Below are 22,001 nucleotides of genomic sequence, written 5' to 3' on the forward strand. Positions count from 1 at the left end.
TAAGTCCCGTACCAGCGTTTAGTTAATATCTATTATTTTTATACTGTTATGATTAAATTTCGAAAGTTTCCCATATTACAGAGTCTGTGAATTAATTCAATTTCTGAAGTATTATCAATTAGATTTTGATCGTAAAAGTAATATCAAGTTTTGTGTTATTTTGATTTTGAATATTTTGAGAAGAGAACTTTTTAGTTTATTTTGTTAATTCAAACCATTTTGGAGAAGTATATATTTTTAGTTTCATTTTTATTTTGATCAGACTCTTAATATTAGATGTGAGCGACTGTGAGAAGTTTTTGAAGAAAATCAAATCTAAAGTTTGAAAACTTTGTTAAATATTAGGGTGAACTTTAATTCGGAATAAATCAGGTATTTCCGAAAAATTGTTTTTATATGTAAAGTATTAGCTCCAAAGTAATATAATATATGTACTATAATAACAGTACAACGTAATTACATAAAAAGGAATCGTATAGTTTTTATAAAAATGATTTTTTAATCGTTTTCCATTTAATCGAGCAATACAACAGAACTAATAATACTGAACTAATGCAAATATACCTCTGAGAAGGAACACATTGTTTCCCGTTTCTGAATTGAGTAAGCATTTGTAGCGTGATACTATACTAGCTTTTAAGAATCACTGCAGAATAAAGAAAATGGCTTATTACTAAAAAAATTAATTTAATTTAAAATTTAAACATTTTTATAACGAAACGTCTATTGAAATATTATTGATAATTATAATAATAATGAATAAAAAAATTAATTAATTTTTTTATTTAATTTTTAATTTTTTTTCGTTGATTATTTATTATTTTGATAATTATTGATTATTGATTATTTTATTATTATTATTGTTATTATTATTAACTATCAATTTAAATCATAATTATATGTTAAACACATTAAAGACATAACACAACAATCGTACATTTGGAATATATTCTCTTCTTCAGTCGGGAGGTTATTCGTAGAAGGGAAATAGAAGAGTTTAAACATCCCCGAAAGCTGCTTGGTATCCCTCCAGGTATTTTTACTGCAAAGTATTGCAAGTCGCAATCACACATCACTAGTACGAGAAATCAAGAGCCTATCACAAGTCATTCGTCACATGATCATAGAGGAAGTGGGAGAGTAACAAGAATTGTTTTTTTCTGTTTTGTTCTTTATTTTGTTACGAAGTAATACCCCTTTCCCCACATGAAGAAGAGAATAGATTCAAATACTCGAAACGTTGTTTTTTTTACCTTTTTAGGATATACTGATGAAAAATGTACTTTTATCTTTTCAAACATTCCATGTTCACAATTTTAACAAAGCATATACAACTGTGATATTTGAAACTACTAAATAAACGCTGTAATCAGGGCGATGAACAGTGTCACGACAAGTTAAGACTTTTACATAACTATTTCTCCTAAAGTCTAAGTTAAAACGTGATGAAAGTTAAATAAAACAATCTACGTATTCATATAGAGAAGACTTTATCAGTTTAAGTGTAGGAAAAGATGAGTGGTGAGGTACTTTTAACTTGCTAATCAAAGTAATACAGATCGTCACTACAACTATTCACTGTTTTTTCCTCATTGCAGACTTTGATTAAACACGATAGAAGTGTAATAAACAAGGCATCATCGTAGAAATTTAGGAAAGGTATTACCAGTGTAAGGTTAGACGAGGTTTTGAGACTCTCATATATATGTTAATTAAGGCGATAAACAGGACCAAAACTGGTTTTCACTCTAGGGATCGTTTATCCTTCTGACATCTTCGTTAATACTTGATAACAAAATTAAACGAAACAAAGCACTTTTTCATTAACAGATTTTTTGTTAAAATATTTAGTTTACTTGAAAAAATTTTAATATATTACATAGTTTGTCTACATCCATATTTATGTTCAATGTTTTCGTATAATGCAAGAAGAATTTAATAGAATAACTTTAAGGTGTGCTATTGTTGACAGCGAATTATTATTTATCCTCAATCATTGTATTTATTTATGTTGCAATATACAATTTTTATTGAACTAAATTCCCACCTATTTCAAACTTGTCAAGCTGTTACCTCGGTCAAATGTTGCATCCTGAATCTCACAATAGTTTTACATGCTGAGGCCTTAGTCAGGTGTAGCTTGTGTTTTGGTGCATGCAACCTCAGTCAAGTGTAGATTAGATTTCTAGGTCCTTTAGTCCTAATTTGATTGAAATATTTCTCATTGTGTTTCCCAAAATAATTAAATAATTTGATTGTTTATATGACAATTTAAAACTTTATGTTTATATTTAGTTTTTTTAATGTGTGTAGTCTGTGGTTCTATCATTTTAATTTCGTTAACACATACGAAAAATTTAAAATTCAATCAAATGCTCATTAAGATTTTGTTTTTAGCATGAACAAAAACATAATAGTTAAACGCAACAATACATATGTATAAATGAAATTTCATGTAAAATTTTAAGTCTTTAGATTACCCAGTAGATTTAATTAAAATTATCGTTCCTAGAGAGCATGATTTTGGACTTACTTCATTTAAATATAAGCTGCATTTTAGGGTTATCGTATGAAATCACTATGTCAAATTGCATATGAGATTTTTATCAGGACAAAAAGCATAATATATGTAAAAAAGTTGTTTATCTTGAGGATTAATCACCATAATGGGCGGGGTAATGAACTTACATTAACAAAATGAATACAATAGTAATTGACTAATATAGATATAACTTATTTACCTTTTTAGTTGTAATATGGATCCATATAATACTGTGTTATATTTTTATGTTTGAAATGTTTCTGACGTAAAAAATATAAATATGAGTTTTCTCAATGTCTTCGTGAATTTATGTGATCAATTAATTTTGCAGATTTAATCTATCCTACACAAAACCATTAGAAATTATATCTAAATTATTAAAGCTTAAATTATGGTCATAGTGGAACGGAACGGTAACTTATCTAGATTTTGTAATAAGTAATTTTTATAGATTTTTTATGATCAAAGATATTACTATTATTGTCGTAAACGATAAAGAGGTTTTCGAATAAATATTAAGATATTTACGGTGGTATAGTCCTTTAAACACAAATGACTTCAGCTATATGACAGCTTTGAACCAGCAAAGTCCATGTACTATTGTTTGGATTTGAACATGGCATTTATTATAACTGACCAAATGTCATTACATCCTTAGTTATTTAGCCTAACTTGATCATGAAATTCGCAGAACCTATTGATTGACTGATGGTTCTCCCTAAGTAATGCTATGTCAATTATGGATTTATGTTTTACAAGTTAAGCAATTTATTCAAATATATGTCCATAAACTGATTTCTTTACCTTTGCTCAGTAGGTTTTTAAAACAAGTCGTTTTGTACAATGTTATTATAACATAAGAAATAAAATTTAGTATTATTATTAAAGTAGGGATAGCCTTAATCCGCGTTTTATTAAAAAGGAACTTATCATTAAATGATAAAATATGTGAATTCGGCCATACTATATGTGTTTTAATAAAATATTATTGATAATGACAGATCTATTTATTTGAATTAAGATATAACTATAAATCTAATTGTAATAATTAGAAAAATATAAAAATGGAAAATAGGAGGAATAGGAATATTTAGCAGAAAGGCAAGAATTGTATAAAATGTTCGTAACCACAGGCATATAAATTTGCTTGAGCATTCTTATAAATTTTAATTTACATTTTCTAAATATTGTTCAGTTTTATTTTAATCTTAGATTTTCTCGTTTTAAGTTATGAAATAAATAATATAAAACCAATTTGTCATGTGTTTTTTCACTACCTTGGTGGCTAAATTTGTTGTATTTAATTTTATGTGTGATCATTGTATATTGTTTAAGAGTCTATTGAATAATAAATGTTTTGTTAGAAAATATTTGTCATTTAATAATATATTATGATTAATTTTGGCACTTTTTTAGATTTAAAAATGTTCTAAAGTAGATAATAAACGACTTTTATTGCTTGTGTGTAAAATTTCAAGATTGTTTTCGATGTTAGTGTATGTATGTCCGGTGTTATTTAAATGGTCTGCATATTTTGAGTTTGATGATGTTTTCAATGCTTTTATGTGTTCATTAAATCTAATTTTGAAGGATCAGCCGGTTTGTCCAATATAGTGGGATTCACAATCGTTGCAATTTAATTTGTATACTCCACTATTGTTGAATTTTTAATTTTTATTTTGGTTTGTTGAATTGCTTTTGTTTTTGATTAGAATTCCAAGGTTGTTCGAGGTTTTGAAAGCCAATTGATATCCTTGTTTATAAAATGATTTGTTAATTTTGTGACAATGTTTACCAAGGTAGTCTGATTGAATGTATTTGATATCTCTTCCTTTTTATTTTCTTTCTTTGTGTAGTTCTTCGTTAATACATCAATCATGCTTGGTTTATATGCATTATTTTGGGCTATGTATTTAATAATGTTTAATTCTTTATAAAAATCTTCAGTTTTCATAGGAATTTTGTGAAATTTGTCGATCATTGATTTGAATGCAGCCATTTTTTGGTGATGTGGGCGATTCGATGAGGAAGGAATAACTAAATCTGTGTACGTCGGTTTTCTGTAAATTTTTAAATTGTGCTTTCTGTTTATCTTGGTTATGGTCAAATCAAGGTAGTTTATTGTATTATTTTCTTCAATTTCATTGGTAAAATTTATATTATGATGGATTTGGTTTAAGTAATTTTTGAACATGTATATTTGTCTTTCATTTCTTTTGAATAGACATATTATATCATCTATATATCTGTAATAGTAAATGATTTGTGGTAGATGTTTGTTTGTATCGCATAGTATAAATTTGTCTTCTATGTTGTCAAGGAATATATCAGCCCATAATCCGGATAGTGGGGATCCCATTGGTAATCCTTCATGTTGTATGTAGTAATTGTTGTGAAATGTAAAGTAATTGTGTCTTAGAGTTACTTTTGTGAGTTCAAGTATTTATTCAATTTCTTGTGTATTTAGAATGTTCTGTTCTGTTAAATTATTTTTAATTATAAGCATTGTTTCTTGGATCGGAACATTTGTGTATAAATTTGTTATATAGAATTTCTTACATTTTTTGTACTTAAGGAAATGTTTTAAATAAGTGACATTATAATAGTATAGTATATTTACACCATAATGAACATTATCTTTCTCCATAAAGTCCTCTCTACTAGTTGAAATGTTGAATCTGCAGCATTCTAAAGTAATAAAGAAAGAACTGTGAGGTCATTATTATGAGAAACGTGGGCACTTGTTCTAATTTAAAACGAAACACCTGTTGTAAAGGTAGAGCATTACCTGAATTGCATTTACAGAAGTAATTCCTTATGCTCCCACAAAGTAATATTTTAGTTAATTATTAGTGACTAATAATTTTTAAGTTTGAAAATTCTTTGTTTAGAACATATATATATATATATAATGTTTTGTTATGTGAAACAAAAGAATGTTGTAGTAATTCACCAATTTATAATTGATCAGAGTTTCTATATTATACAACAATTATAAAGTACCAATAAACGAGAAAACACAACTTTATTAATAAATATAGTAATTGTAATTAATTGATAAAGTTCCCACAAATTTATATTCAGTATTGTGTTTTCAGTGCCTAAAGCACCAAACGAAATATCCTTAAGTCTGTTAAGAAAAGTGAGAATCTAAATAATTGAAAGGTTTTTAATAATTATTGTATAAACAAAAAATAATATTTATAAACATTGTACTGTTACAAAATATATCATTGAAAGTTAGGTTTACGGTTTTTAATTGTTGGGAATGAGTACAATTCAATTAAAATCACGTTAAAACATTTATATTTGCAAATGTTTCAAATTAAAACTTTGAGGATGAATGGTAGCATTACGCCTCGTCTCTATTACATTTCAGTGGTTGAGCATTTAAAATGCTATTCTTGAATTCCGCGAAAGGCAGACAACAATGCAGGAAATAAACTATTACACCCTACCAGCAGACAAAAGAGAAATTTAGGTATATGAAAATTATTAAAAAATATTACAGTTAAAAAAAAGCAGTAAATAAGGGGTCAAATGTCTAGTAACCTCCATCGTGTCACAGTAAAAGTTTTATAATTATTTGGAATAATTTTATATAGTTAGTTATTGGAAGATTGTGTTCTATCATTTTTTATTTGTATCGGACGGTTTACTATCACACGTATTTTGTACGGAAGCGTATAAACACATTTTATGTCAAAATAGGTACTAAAATAATACTTCAGAATAAACCGCAAATACTGTATTTAGACATTTTTTTTTTTTTTGCTTTAGGGTATTGGGGTGGATTCACAGATCCTCACACATCAACCTGAGCGTATTCTGTGCCCCTGTGATGTTAGAGGGGTAAGCCTATCTTTGTGCCCTTAATTAGGCTAAGAAGCTTTTCCCCGATACTAGCATCTGGTTCGTCGCCTGGTTGTTTATCACCGAAAAGAGCCCTTCTCCTTGCTCCCAGTCTCTCACAGTCCAGTGTTTTGCAGTCTCTTCAGACTTATTGCAGAGTCTACACTCCGAGTCCTCATTTCATAAACCTAGAGTGTTTAGGTGTTTCCTGAAGTGGCCGTGTCCAGTGATCAAGGCAATCACTTGCTTAACCCGATCCCTGCCCAGCCCCATCAGCCATCTGGTGAAGCCGGAGCTAGAATCAGTGAGCAGTCTTTTGCCGAGTGCTTGTCCTTGGTGACTCTGCCACCGCAAGCGGTGTGTCTTCCTGGACCATTTGTTTGTACTTTGTTAAGCGGCTGACTTGCTTATACCACAACTCGGTTCTGGACCTGTGTATGGCATGCTTGCTCCCCTTTTGGCAAGCCTGTCGGCGTATTCGTTGCCACCTATGCCTGTGTGGCCCGGTCCCAACCAAGACGCACAAAGTTGCGTGATCCAAGCTTGCAGAGAGTGTTAAAGCACTCCCACACAAGCCTGGATGAAATGCTGTTGGAGTCAAGAGCTTTAAGAGCTGCCTGACTGTCTGACATTATACAGATTTTCATTCCCTGGTACCCTCTGGTGAGGCCTAGGTTGGCACAGGCTAGGATACCATAGATTTCGGCTTGAAATATGGAGCAGTTCCGACCCAAACTGCCGCAAAGGGCAGTTCTAGGGGATTGACTAAACACTCCATATCCAGTTCTTCCCTTAATAAGCGAGCCATCCGTGTACCAGACAAAGCTCTTTCTTATTGTTGGGATATTATCTTGCGATTTCCACTCATCTCTGGAGTAGAAGTCAACAGAGAATGGCTTATTGAATACGAACTCCGTTCTCATTATGTCGGAGACCATTTCGAGATTAGCGCTTGGGTTTACAGCTTCAATGATGGCGCCATGGCTCGCGTTAGACGCGCCATTCCTCCACAAGCCAGCAACCATCAGCCGATAAGCTGACTTACGTGCTTCAGCTTTTATATGGACATCAAGAGGTAGAAGTCCTAAAGCCACCTCGAGGGTCGCTGAGGGACTGCTCCTGAATGCTCCGGTTGCAAAGATTGTGCCAAGCCTTTGTAAGCTTTCAAGCTTGGCTTTGGCAGTTACCTGATTCGCCTTTGTCCATCAGACTAATGAACCATAAGTGATTTGAGGCCTTACAACTGCTTTGTAAAGCCATAGTGCTATATGGGGTTTTACGCCCCATGAGATTCCTGCAAGTCTCCTGGACGTCATGAGCGCCCACTTTTCTTTGTGCAGGATATTGTTAAGATGATCATTCCACGTAAGCTTATGGTCTAGAGTCAGTCCTAAATATTTAACTGTCTTTGACCACTCAAGCTGTGTGGATGCGAGTTTCAGCCTAGAAAGAGACTCTAGGTTCTTTTTTCTAGTGAATGGTACAACTACTGTCTTAGAGGGATTTACTTTTAGTCCCTCTCCCTGACACCAGTTGTGTACATGTTGAAGGTTGGTATTCATGATATCAACAACAAGATTTGTATATTTTCCCTGTACCATAAGGACTATGTCGTCTGCATATCCTTGGACATAGATTCCATTGTTAGTAAGGTCCTCAAGTAGACCATCTACTACTAGATTCCACAGTAGAGGTGACAGGATGCCTCCTTGAGGACATCCCCTTGTAGGTGAGATCACAAGCGACTCTTCATTGAGATCGGCCCTGATCCGTCTGGAGCACAGCATGGCCCTAAGCCACCGGCACAGAGCTGGCTCGAGGCCACGTCGCTGTGCTCCACTTACCATCGCAGTGAATTTAGCATTGTCAAAAGCTCCTTCGATGTCTATGAAGGTGCACAATGCCAATTCCTTGGCGAACAGGCTATCCTCAATCCTACTGACTAGTTGGTGCAGTGCTGATTCACAGGATTTGCCTTGCTGGTATGCATGTTGGTTGCGATGAAGGGGAGTGTTTGAGAGAACTCCCTTTCTCATGTGCCTCTCCACCAGTCTTTCTAATGTTTTCAGTAGAAACGAAGATAAACTGATGGGACGAAAAGATTTAGGGACAGAATAGTCCGCTCTCCCTTTTTTAGGGATGAAGACCACCCTGTTGAGACGCCAGACTTGTGGTATGTACCCATAAGCTAGGCTCGCCCTGAATAGTTCACATAGAAGGGTAAGGAGATTCTCCGGCCCTTGTTGAAGCAGGGCCGGAAAGATTCCATCCCCTCCTGCAGATTTGAAAGGGGCAAATTTAGAAATTGCCCATTTGGTTTTAGAGAGAGTGACAATCCTTCTGGCAATGGCCCAGCCACCACGATAAGCTCTTGGCCGTGAGCCTGCCTCATGGTTACCAGACGTTCCAGTGTCGTCATTCTCAAAGATACAATCAGGGAAATGAGTCTCAAGGAGAAGTTTGAGGCTATCACTAGACCCGGAAGTGTGTTGACCTCTCTGGGACGTTAATGATCCCAAGTGACCGGTTGGACCTGAGGATAGTAAACGTTGCAGTCTAGCTGCCGCGCTTAACTCATTTACCTCCTGTGTAAACTGCCTCCAGGAACTTTGTTTTGCCTTTTTAATTGCTAGGCTGTATTCTGTTAGAGCTCTATGATAGGACTCCCAGATACGGCTCCTTTTGCATTGATTGTACAGCTTCCTGACATTAGCCCTTTTGCGAGCGAGGTCCGCAGTCCACCACTTAGTATTGGTTCGACTCTTCCCCCGTCGCACTGGACAATTGTCGTGGAAGCTATTGATTATAGCATTCTGCAGGTCAGAAGCTATCTGATCTATGTCTGTAAAGCATCGCACCCTTCCGCCTACCGATCCCAACTGTGACTGAAGGTCAGACTTATATCCCAACCAGTCAGTCCTCCTGGGATTGCGATAGAGGACCTCTGCAGCCTCATCTTGCAAGTTGAAGCGGATATACCTGTGATCCGATAATGAGGCCTCTTCGCTTACGTGCCACTTATCAACCATTCCAAGTATACCTTGTGTGCAGATTGCTATATCAATAACTTCTTGTCTAATTCGTGTTACGAACGTAGGGCGGTTACCTTTATTACATATAAATAGGTCCCTACTTAGAAGAAATTGTAAAAGTGCCTCACCTCTGGGGTTAGTGTTGGTGCTGCCCCATCCAGCAGAGTGATGGGCGTTGGCGTCACAACCTAAAAGAAGTTGTTGACGTCTGGCTTGTGCTTCTTCCACCAGGAGCTCTAGGTCTCTTGATGGAGGGAGTTCCCTGGCATCATATGGCAAGTATACGGAGCCTGCAATTGTGCTCTGCACTATGCCTCCATTCTTCCAGGTCAGTGTGCCCACAGTGAGATCTCTGGAGCAGAATTCGTTGAGGGTTAGAAAATCCAAGCCTCTCTTCAACAGGATGCAGGTCCTGACATTCCTTAGAGAGGTACAGTAAATTAACTTACCTTTGGTTTGATTTAGGCCCGCCACTCTCCCTTGGTGAAGTCATGGTTCTTGAATCAATGCCAGATCAAATCCCTCCTGGAGGAAGAACTGGCAGAAGGCTGCCGAGGCAGCCCTACTGTGCTGGAGGTTGATTTGTAGAACTCGTGGCATTGTCCTTGACTGTCGAGGAGACAATTGAGACGTGCCAGAGTCCTAGGTTGGCTCTACAGTTGGAAGCCTTCACAGCCTTGTAGCAGACCTCGTCCAGGAAACAGACGAATCCGTAACCTTTCGGATCTGGCTTGGATGGAAGGATTTTCCGCTCGTTTACATTTAGGTTGGGATTCTGCGTTTTGAACATTTCAAGTACCTTTTCAGGTGTCTTCTTCAGAAGCTTCGGGTGAGCTCTGAAAAACGCCCTAGTGGACCTCAAGATGTCCTTACGCAGACCCACTCTCAGAGAGATGTCATCTCCCAGAGGTTTTATTCTTTGAATAACTTCTTCCAGCCAACGTTTGGTGTGCTCGTTGATGCAGGAAGCAACGAGACATGGGTTCGTTGAGCTCGTTAGCCAGTCGCAACCAAGAAAACGTTTCTAGAGAGCGGTAATTTATATTTTGGCATTATTTTTATCTTGGCTAAATTACAATATGGATAAAAGTTAAGAATGTTCTTTAAATCTTCAAGCAATTATAATAGCATTATAACATATTTGTCGATATCTCGAAAAGTTTCAAAACAGTTATCGTTTAAAGTTAAGAAGTGTGCAATTAAACGGTGATAAGTGAATATGTTTACAAGCATAACTCCCGATTTACTGTAACTAAATCAATTCCAAATCTTTGCAAGGAAAAATATATATGTTTATAATAACTTTAATTTAGATTTTTCAGTGAAAAAATTTCGTGGTAAGTTAATGAAAGTAAATAACTGAATTATTATTTCACTAATAATTATCTCACTATAAATTATACAAAAGGGTTTAACCATAGAATAATGTTGAAAAGTATGTTGTAATTTAAATTTCCAAGCGTTGGTTTTAGCCTATTTCAAAAACTAAGAGTACCATATAAATACTTATTTCTTCAAGTTAACTGTTCCTTATTATCATTTGCGCTTCTGCAATGTCGCTTTCCACTTAGAGGCGGTCACTAATACATTCTATGGTTGGGTAAAACAGTAAAAGCTCACTTATGCTGAATAGTTTTATCCTGTCATTTACGGTTATATATTTTTAATACATAGTCATAATGAGCGCTAAGAAATTATTTTGGGTTACTTAAACAATACACGAATGTCACCTATTTAATTAGCTGCATTTTATGTACCTTAGTTGCTCATCATACAATTTACTATTAAAAGCATTTATTATCAGGTTTACAACAATACTAACTCTATGTTTTTCATTTTCAATATTTTTATAAAAATTTAGGAACATGACAGAAACTACATTAAAAATTAAAGAATTATGGTTGAAATTTAGACATGAAAAAATATTAATTTTGTGTAACTCTTTCTGTAAGCATTTGAAAAAAACGTTGTAACTATTTAAAGTTAACAATTAAGGTCTAGCTTAAATCAAAATTAAGAGTTATCTTGTACATGCTAAAACTCCATCTAATGAGTTTCTAATAGCATTGATAACACAATCAACATTTGTGTATGGATCGTAAGAGTTTTATATACTAATACTAGGTAAGTTTATACAGAAATTACTTTTAGTATACTGAAAAATTTGAGGTTTTAGGAAAACGATGTTCAAAAAAGACTATTAAGAAGATTGTTTCAAATATATTTAATGTTGTTAAAGTTAAATTGAACTTATTTGTATAGTAGGCTATCATATTAATATGTGTAATTTTAGGATTAATAGGGTGTGGGAAAACTTGTAAGACACGAAATTAATTACCAAGAATTATATATCTTAAAATTTAGAATTACATAGCCAACGTACTAAAACGAAAATCGAAACCAGAGTCCTGCCAGAGACTCCGCTCTGCAGTCATTTGTAATGTGTCAAACCGTGTGCGGATATTGAAGTCAAATGCGGTTACCGGAGGGTGGAGTATTGGTTATTTCCTATATATGGCCGTGAACCGTTCTTGTGCAGATAAACGCAAATTCAGTTTAGCACAAAATGTTATAATATTTATCATTATTTAACCCGAAGTTGATAACGATGAAAATTAACCGGTTTAAACGAAGGCATAATATTATAAACTAAGAACTATAATAGCTGTTATTTGTGGTTTCGTTTTATTGCTTATACCTAATTTGAGGTGCTACCCCATTGATTAGAGATAATTGGTGCTGAAGATTAAACTTTCCATCGACCAAGTCCTTTATAGATAGGACACAAATGATGATAAACAAGCTCTTTTTATAATACGGTTAGTAATGATTTGCTGTTCTGCGAAAATCGTCATTCATAGATACCTGAATAGCTTTTTGCTGTAAAAAATTACAGATCTGAATAAAAAGATATCATATATTTCATATAAGTACACGGGTTTAAGTCTTCGTTCGCTACTCAAGACGCTTTAAAAAGGTTATGAGTGCAATGTAAATATAAATTGTTGAGTATACAACTATTATTTTCAAATTAATTCATTTCTGAGGATCACTGCCTCAATCAATAATGGGTTGTATGCTTATACCCAGCCGCAACATGGTATAGGGCCTCGGAATTTGGGTCCTAGTTAAGCGTTTATGGAAAACGTTATGAAGATTAAAAGAAGAAGTAGTAATAACAAATTCAAAACATCTGTTAGCAAATTTTTTGGATATAGCGATACTGCAAATCCTGGCCAGGACAATAGGAATATATGAATTATAAACCTATGTTACAAGCTTATTTAATAACAAATTATAGGCATGAATGAAGAGATATCATATATTTCATTTTCCGGACTGTCATCAAACCCAGACAATTTGACACAGAATAGGGATTTTTAATTTTAAAAGCATCACTATTTTTATTGTGTTCGCTTTATGTTTTCAATATGCGACGAATGTTTACGAAATTCATTCCTGAGACTAAAAGCATCCTCGACAATCAATTAAAAGAATAAATCCCGTGGCAGCAATGTTTAAGATGTAGGATCTTTTATCCCAGTTAAATATTTATAAAAATCATTATCAGTATTAAAACAATGTATGACAATAATAATAAAGTGATCACTTGTCACAAAATTTATCTAGCAGTGCCGCTCCTCTTCACCATGTAGCGTAGTGTGATTACGTTTAGGGAGTCCGGATATAGACCTTTTCGCAAAAAGTTTTTTATTCGTAATAATATTATTTTAAAGTAAATGATAATTTAGTTTTCCTCGTAATTCCTCTAAAATACAGTAAGTTTTCCTATAATATTTTTCATGTGCTACGTTTAAATAAATGTTGATATTTTATATTTATAATTAGTGTAGTTGGTAGACATATGTTTATTATCTGCAACTGTACAAAAACAATAAATTAGGAGTTTATAAAATGACATTTTAATTGTGCAACAGTGTTAGAGATACATATAATTTTATTACGTGACATAAACCTATTTCTATTGTGGTTGCCACTTTTAACCTACATGTGAAATGTGATCATTAGAAAATTCCTATAAATATGCTCTCCTTTCAATTTCCCTCTGCAGTGTTCATAGTGTTAAAAAAAAATTTTACTACTTGATGTAAGTCTTTAACTTATGAACAAGTTCCCTTTGCAAGAATATATTAATTTCTAAATAATTTCAATTGTAAAATAATTCAAACTCATTTGAAAAGGTAATGGCAGCAGGTAATAATCCTTATAAAGAATATTGAGTAATAATTATAGTAATTATAAAAATATCTCTGCTAAAATGTTTATTTATTTAAAAATTAAATACCAGTGGTTTAAATATTATACATTTTACAAATGTATGCAGATATACTCACCTCTAGTATTAGCCTCCATTCTTTTGATAAAATGAAATGCGTATTTTTCTAAAATATTGCTATTCATATTTTAGCATTGCAAGTAAATATGCTTAGGTTTTTTTTGTATATGATCACTATAAGTAGGTTCAACGTGGAATATACACCAAGTTTTAATTTGAATTTTTAATTATTTTACATACATAACATATTATTATATACCTTATCATTTGCGGGTTTTTTCAATAACTGCCTATTGTGTATTCTTATATAAAAAATAATATTTTAATTATTTACATTATACGTAAACGTACCGTATGCCTGAGGTAATAATCCTCAAAACGCTTTAAAAATACCTAATAATAATGGATGCAGAAAACTAGTTAAACTAAAATAACATACATTAACGCCTCAAAATGGTTCAATATTTAATCGCCTTGTAGGATAAATGTAGTAAGTGTTTGCAATAACTAATAATCGAAACTCAGATGAATTTCATTGGTACGGTATTACCATTGCGCAAGATATAAGTAAGACGTTTCTTCGCTGTAATTTTTAATATACAAAATATTACACTGTTATGTTACAGTAGTGCTGTCTCACGTGTTTTTCATATGATTACATACATGGAAGCAATTTACTCTATATTTAATTTAAAACTAAGAAATTAGCAAAATATTCAAACTCACTTATAAGTTATTTTACAATGGAACATATAAAAAATGTATCATTTAAAATATCTTCATAATTAGTACTTCTACAATCGCTAACCAGTAATCTCGATAAGTACTCTCCAATGATACGTGAAAGCATGGCAAGCGAGTCGATGTTGTAGGAATTAGTTTAAGACGATATTTTTGGTACATTTCTGTAGTAAACTATTATTTTTAATGACTTACATTCAATATTTCATATAAATATTAGTATATATTTAAACATCAGTTACTTTACGGTACAAGCAATATTGATCTAGGTTATGAGGTGAAGTTGTTTGCACTTCTTGTAGAGTCTAAAAAATAATTTTCTAATATATTTATTTTGTTAAAATTATTTTTATCTTATAGGTTTGAAACAGAAACCTTATAAAAATCATCGAATGATATGTTATTATTCACTTTCATTATTTATTTCTATATCTAGATATGTATATGTATACTCTTTCTATTACTCTTGTTCCTTTTTTGTTTTAGTTGTCTCTGGTCTATGAGAGGATATCAGCCGACACTGAGCAATAATCTATACTTCTTGTTACATTCATAGACGCTACTTGAACTGGTTTGTATTATTGGCTTTCTTGGTGTCTTGTAATTATGTTCACTGGGTATTGTTTTAATACTTAAAATAGCATTTATGGTTGTTTCAGTATAATCTTCCGTTTGCGTTGTCTGTTCTGTACTAGAGGATCAAGATGATTTATTTTAGTATGACAGGTAGGTTTTATGACCACCCACAAATAAAATCACAGGAAGAGCCACCTCTTGTTCAATAGGATGCTGGTTAAATACTCTTCCTATATATTAAGTAAAACATCTTCATAGTTCCCTAGTAGTTAGGAACTCATCTAACTATATCAGCAAGTATTCTTTTGTAGTGAGGAATATATAATCATGGAAGGTTTCCGTTTGCCCGCACTTATTCAACTTCAAAAACGTTTTATGCACTCTCTGAAGCAAGAAAAAAATGAGTTTTTTTGGGGAAAGTCAAACGTATTTCCATCACCATTAAAATCTCGTTTAGGGTGTTTAAGAATTTAAAAAACACTCCTTCTCTCAAAAGAGCCGAAATTTCCCCAAATCAGTTTCTTATATTCGTTTTACCAATACATACACTCGTACTAGTTATTGCTTCATATTTTCTCTCCACTGTAACTGGATTACGTTTTTAAAGTATATGTACTAACCTCCACCTACATAAATGTTTAGTGAAGTTAGTCTTCCTGATGTTGATGTTCAACATTATTGTATGATGTCCAAGATATCATCTTTCCTCATAGGGAATAATTTCCTACAAGATTCAATCGGCTATTTAACTAAAAATTCTTCTTGTTCTTTACGTAGATTTTTTTCGATCTTCCTTACTTTCACAAATGTTATGGTTAATAACACTTGAATTGCATGGCGGGGTACATTACATATAACTGCTGCTTAATTATATAAGACTCCTCTTCGTACTGAACTCACTGCAACCTAGACATTAGCTTCATTGTATTGCTTCTTTGGCCTGACGGAGTTATAATAACATGAGCCTCGATCTGAAGTTAATATAACACAGCTTAAAAAAATTATATAATTTTTATCTAATATATTATAAAAATGCACTAATTTAAATAAATTGAATAGGAAAATATTGAGCACACTAATTGCTAAAACAGGTTTTAATAAAGCATGACACTGTTATTAAAATTTGGATTACCAACTACCAAACTTGAGCTATTTTTCGATACATCTAATGGTATCTCCATAAAGTTAAGAATAATGAACTTAAAGTCCTATACATAACCTGAAACTTTTCACTGAAGGTTTTATGTTTGAAAAGATTAAAACGATGCTCAAATGGGAATTATTTTTCTTCAATTCTCACTGTCTTGTAAAATTGCAAAACTTCTCATAAGAAGTGAGTTACAGCAACCACATTGCTGTAATAATAATCCATTATTGAAAGTATTGAAATGTTATAAGTAAACATTAAAATAAGACAAAACAAAAATACGAATATTTACTTATATTATTTTTAGTTCCTTTAAAATTGCGGTTGAGACTATAAATTAATAATAAAAGTAACCCTCCTAACTTTTTAGTAATTACTGTTAGGCACATAAGTTATCCAAATAATCTAATTGTAAGGTGCAAAAAAAAAGATTGTTTTACTTTAAATTTTAGTGAATATTAAGTGTATTCAATAGTATAACATTATTTATTATTTTTTATTATGTTTTATTTATCAAGACAAACTTTATTTTTTAATTATTTTATGAATTTAAAAACAGCCCTAAAATAACAGTGTAAAATTTGGTTTTAACTGAATTATGGTTCTCATACTTGCGTATTTGCCGGTATATACAACAAAGCAAACCTAATTGTAACACCTGCAATATTATTAATTTCCAATGGCTATAAATAGAAGTTTTATGAGCGAAATAAACAAGGCAAGCTCAAATGCATTTTTATAGGGATCAAACCATCATAAGGGTTTAAACTGGGTTACAACCGCTAAAAAGAATATACAGTATGTCGTTTCTATGTTTCCCGATATCCTTGACAGATGAAATTTCATACACATACTCCTTATTATCTACGTAACAAAAGTAAATTATGTTCCTAATGATGAACCACCAAGTTCCATCATGATGTATATGCTTGAAATTTAACATTTTATCATTGTCCTGAAAAGAATAAATTTGATACACAAGTCTACATACGACAGTATAAGAAATGTTATAATACAATAGTATAGATTACAATTTAGCACTAAACCAAATTGCTGCCACATTAACACTTTTTATTATTTCAGGCTGGTTAAAGATTATATAATAGATGTATAAATACTATATTTTTACCATGTTTTTATTTCATGGGATTTGTGGGATTCATGGGATACGTAGAAGGTTATCGACTCGGAAAAGATCCATCCACTATGAGCAACTGACTATCGCAGTGAATGTCACTCTCTCGTTTTCTCTTATGCAAAAAACACACATTACGTGATCATAGAGTGATCTCATTTTGTAGTTTTATGGTTTAGGATATTAAATTTTAAATACACACACACACACACACACACACACACACACACACACACACACACACACACACAAATATATATATATATATATATATATATATATATATATATATATATATATATATATATATGTATGTATGACAGGTACTTGGTCTTCCGATCATATGTTAGTTTGCTTCATTAAACGCATATATGAAAGATACGGCCAAATACAAAATAACTGAATCCGAAAAAGTAAGTGCTCTGTGGTATAATTGTAGCACATTCACCCGGCAAGTGAGAGATCCGGGTTCGACTCGCGGCGGACCAAGTACTTTTAGTGATTCAGTGTTTATTGAAATTAAATAAGGCTATTGCCACTTATACAATTATATATATATATATATATATATATATATATATATATTTATATATCAGGTGTATGTTTAAGTGATTAGGTGTTTGGGAGTGCCGATGGCCGAACGGTCTAAGACGTCGGACTTTGAGTCTGAGTTAGAGATAGCGCAGGTTCGAATCCTGTCTGTGACCCTTGCACTTTTTATCAGTACCATTGACCTTGTACTTATTATCGACTCTCCCCCTTATTCTGTTTGATAAGATCCTCGCACAGGCCAGTGGCCCATGAGGACGGGCAGAGTAAGGCTTAAATGGGATCGGCTTCTCCTTAAAAAGAAACAAAAATTGGAATTGTACAACTTTATCCCTCTCAATCTTTTACTTTGGTGAGTTCATCTCTATATATTGATTTTCCTGTTTCTCCATATTTATTACATTTATACGCTCAAAGAATATGAGATTTTCCAATTTAGTTGAGAAGAATTCTTGTAATTTTTTAAAACCATTTTTAAATTATTAATTTCGAACATGAATTTTTAAAATGAAATATTTTAACCACATAAATTTTAATGGAACGAAATAAGTACAGTTTATCATTTACTTCATATGTCGGTTATAGTACACTATTCACAGGGGTACAGTAGATGGAACAGTAGAGATAGTCTGTACCGCCGAGCCCACAACGTATGACGCGGTGCGGTATACCACAGAACTGGCAAACCGGAAGCCACCTCTCTAGCCCTATATGGATCAGCACTCGGTCTGGTTTGGTCATACATTATCTATAACTGGGATACGCACTGTTTGCTTCGATTCAACGTTGCAGTAAACACGCCATTTATAAAGTGTTCTTTGTTTACCACGTGCCCAGAGACAAAGCCCAGTAGTGGTATTTTTAGGATTAACTCCAAAATTATTTTATCCTCTGCCTCCAATAAAATTTAAAAAAATTATAAAAACGAATATGTGCCATATCAAAAAACAAATTAGCAACCAGCTGACACATATTAGTAAGGATTTAAAATCCTTTTTTTCCGAGGTTGCCCTATTGCCGGAAATAAAAATCTTCATTAACCTCACCCTACCATGCAAATTCTGGCTATGCCAATGCTTGTAGCAAGTAATGGCAAATCGAATGAAGTGGGATTTAAACATATGGTACTAATTTTACATTAACTGTAATCCATTATTTCTCAACATACGAATGGTATGCTCTTTACTACTTAATTGGAGAGTCGGAATCCTTCTCTCCTGCCCAGCCTGATGTGGATTATCCTTTAATTGTTTGTGGCCAAGATGATGAGTAACTTCCTTGATCAGAATACTTTTTTTACGAACATCAGTGACTAAAATTTATATTTTTAATATAATATATTTAATATAGCTATTAATATATTTATGTATATGAGAGAAGAGTACTTTTGTCACAAGAGAAATAAAATAAGCTTTATACAAATCTTCAAATTTAAAGTAAAACTTTGTAAAATATTTAACTACATTCAGAGCTGAAATTGGTGTATTAGTTCAAAAGACAATGCAGAAAAATTTCATGTAGCATAGTTGTTGTTGACTGCTTCAAAGGAAGTCTTCTAGAAAGGCAAATTTTCAACGTATTATCTTTTAATATATATATGTATTCTAGTTCGGGAAACAAAATAAAATATACCATGGAACAGAACATACTAAAACAAAATACATTTTAATGACCATAATAAACTTCTTTTGACATATTTTCTTGCCCATAGTAAGAAGGCACACTTAACATTGACGTCGGAAGTATATTTCACACGAACGAGCAGTGATCATAAACCACGCCTACTAAATTTCATGCAAAGCAGCAGGTAGCTGCTAGCAGTGTAGATATACAAGACAGTGTGGTATAAATTATACTATACATTTAAAGAATGTTATGAAAGGTATTTTATTTGTCTTTTGACAAAAGTAGACTTCTCAGAATCGTGTATGTATATAACTTATCTTAATAGGAAGCGAGGACAAATCAGATTTGGTTAAAAATTACTAAGAACGGAGTAAATTAAATTGACCATTTTAGCCAGACCATAAAAACTTTTTTTGACATTTTCTAGATTGTGACAAGAAGGAAAACACAACAATATCGTCCGGAATGTAATTCATAATAATGCTCATACAAGTTCAAAAACTAACCAAACCACGTGAGAAGCCGTGGGTAACTTTTGTTAATATTAAAAGGGACTTTATTTGTTTGTTTTACTTTCATACATAAAGTGTTGAAACGATTGTACTGAAATTTTACAAAGACATTTTTAGTGTCACTGGGATAATTATAGGGCAGTTTGTATTTCAAAAGTCCCTACTGGCTACGCGCCACTGGAGTCTAAATCTGCCAAAAATTCCACTGTTCTTAAAAGTTGTGTAATATGAGTTAAACTAGAAACAATTTTTCACTGTAACCATTTTATTATAACAACATGACCATACTATTAATTTATTCAAATAATATTTCAATTCTTTTACATGTATAGTGTAAATGCATAACAAAAGTAACAACCATTTTTATTTCAATATCGAAGCAGCAAGGCAAATCAAATAATTTATGAGGATTTACATTATGAACTAAACTTGGAAATATTTCATGAAAGATATTGAACTTGATATCCTTTATCATTGAGGGACGGAATATTTATAGTACCTGAAGGATGTGTAATCACAAATCAATATACGACGCCAAATGCATTATTTATGACATACTCGTATTTCTCATTAATGTGGTGTAAGATATTGATTACGTATACAAATACTGATATAGTTCCTATACTGGACGTAGGAAATAATATGATATTACGAACACGTATTTGGAAGCAAGAACCTGTATGTTAAAGCATCATCTTTACTTTCGGATAACAACCGTCATATTGTAAGTATTGAAATATGTTAGTTATTACTATTGCTCATTTAAAATTTTAATGGTCAATAACAAAATACCCATTTCTATACAATTTAGTAAATTGTAATGATTTGAATTCAACCTAATTACATAATTATATAGAGGTCTTTTATATTGTTTCTCGGAAGAAAATATTACATTCCATTTTTGTGTTAAAATTTCGATGTTAATCAGAATTCATAAATTATATAATCAACGTTACTTTATTTTAGTTACCAAATTACGTTTTAACTTGGACACCGAATATTCTGGAATAAGTGTTGGTCACTGCTAACAAAAACCATTTGAGAATCACTCAATCACTCAGTTTAAAGGCAGATAAATGGGAGTTGAGAAGTAAACCCGTTTCTTAGGGAGCACCGATAAGATAACAAACAAACTTGAATTGTATTTGCTATAGTAGTGTCTGATTTGAGATACTTTATATCATAAACAGTTTGAAATCAAATTGCAGGCTTCAATAATGTAACAAGAACTGCTAAAATATTTCATAAGTAGTCTTTTTTCTGCAATATTTGAGATATAGAAATGTCGAATAAAAACTTTCTGCATTTATGTGGTATCATACAAATGTTTGTTAAATTTTATGTTAGAATTTGAAACTGTCTTCATTTTACAGAAGATTGTATAAATATATATTACACCATCAAATTATACGACCAAATTTATTTAATTCCGTTAAGTAATATTTAGTGTGTTCTAAGTCTAGCCTAAATTTCTTCGCATGTACTTACTTTTATCGTGAGCAAGAGATTTTAGAAGAGGAAATGAGTACAGTTCTCTAACCCTACTAGTGATTATTTTATATATATTAATTTCAGGATAACATGTTTAATTTTAAAATGTTTATGAAAAAGTAAAAGTAATTGTTTGAGCGCGGTTCATTGTAGGACTTATTTAAATATGGCTAATTAAAAGTTTACTATCGTTATATGCATACAATACTATAACGAGGAAAACCGTTGCTAATTCCTTATACATACCATCTGGTAATGATTAACGTAAAAGTTTGCAAACTTGCAGTTTCTCTAAAGTAAACTAACTGCAAGTCATTATCGAGCAATTACGTTTCACTTATCATGGTCCTAAGTGAAACTTATAAACCAGTATAAGAGGATAAGTTGAAAACAGTTAAAAATAAAGCACAGTTTACTATGTCTTATATGATTATTGAGATACTTTACTTTATTTATATTTAATAAATTAATAGGAAATATTATAAATTGCCTAATGTTTCA

Source organism: Homalodisca vitripennis, chromosome 6, assembly GCF_021130785.1.
Source record: "Homalodisca vitripennis isolate AUS2020 chromosome 6, UT_GWSS_2.1, whole genome shotgun sequence".
Classification (NCBI taxonomy): Eukaryota; Metazoa; Arthropoda; class Insecta; order Hemiptera; family Cicadellidae; genus Homalodisca; species Homalodisca vitripennis.